The sequence below is a fragment of the Myotis lucifugus genome, unplaced genomic scaffold, assembly GCF_000147115.1.
Source record: "Myotis lucifugus unplaced genomic scaffold, Myoluc2.0 scaffold_37, whole genome shotgun sequence".
NCBI classification, from domain to species: Eukaryota; Metazoa; Chordata; class Mammalia; order Chiroptera; family Vespertilionidae; genus Myotis; species Myotis lucifugus.
In genome coordinates, this window is record NW_005871085.1 from 6,280,863 (window position 1) to 6,282,041 (window position 1,179).

A 1,179-nucleotide genomic window follows, 5' to 3' on the forward strand; every position below is an offset into this window, starting at 1 on the left:
AAAAAAAAAAGTTAATGGGCCATTTATGGACCACATGATCATGAAAAGTCTACACACCATTACAGACTCAGTGATTAAACTTTTACTTCTATTCCGAACCACAGTAAAAACTTTTTAAATCTTAATGAGAGGCAGACTAATATAATAGGAAGAATACAGAAGTAAAACTTATACAACCAGCACGATTGATGATTTGATGTGTGAATTTGGATTTGATTTTTTTTCACAAGTAAGAAAGAAAGTGGGACTTTTTGATATTCAAGGGGTTTTTTCTTTTGCTTTATTTTTTAATTCCGATATTAGAGGCTTATGTAATAGGCAAAGGCAATTTTTTAGCAGGAAATAAGAATTTGGTAGAAGGCAGATGCGCTGAAAACAATGACATTTTAAAAGGTACCCAGACTGTTTACAGTATGTCGAGTCATATTGTTCAGAGAGGTTGATCGTTGAAATTAATAGTGATTTAAAATTATACTGTCTTCTGCAGATATTTACCTCCCCAGAATGCATTTTTCCATCTTGCAGAATTTTCATGTGGGGATACCCTCTCCTCTACTTCATATGGTATCAGTGGCAAATTACCACCTACCACTCCCAGGACAGAGTTCATGAAAAATCAAATATATACATCCTTTACCCGATTGTTTCAGGGGTAGGCATGGCGCTAAGCTAGTCCAATCAGGTTGAATCTTAGAACTTTTCCAGGAACTGCCAGAAGAGAGGCACTCCACTAGATTTGAAATGGTAAGTACAGGCTAAGTATGCTATAGCCCCCTTGACAACATAATGGGAAAATCCATCTGAGAATGGATCAAACCCAGTGTAAGTGGAAACAAGAAATGGAGAGAGCAGCTCTAGCCGGTTTGGCTCAGGGTATAGAGCATCAGCCTGAGGACTGAAGGGTCCCTGTTTGATTCCGGTCAAGTGCATATACCGGGGTTGTGGGCTCAATCTCCAGGGGGGTGGTGGAGGCGGGGGCGGGGGGGGGGGTGCGGCGGGGTGCAGGAGGCAGCCGGTCAGTGATTTTCTGTCATCATTGATGATTCTATCTCTCCCTCTCCCTTCCTCTCTCTGAAATCAATAAAAATATATTTTAAAAAAAGAAATGGGGGAGAGCGAGAGAACTGATTATATTATTTGAGCCCCAGTATAAAGCTATGCTTTAAGCTATCACTATCT

General features: G+C 40.2%; 1 protein-coding gene across 1 annotated transcript in view; it reads right to left on the reverse strand.

The window, feature by feature from the left end:
• EPS15 (epidermal growth factor receptor pathway substrate 15) overlaps positions 1–1,179 on the reverse strand; it is a 112,190-nt gene that overhangs the window by 58,545 nt on the left and 52,466 nt on the right. The gene's annotated exons all lie outside the window — the stretch shown is intronic.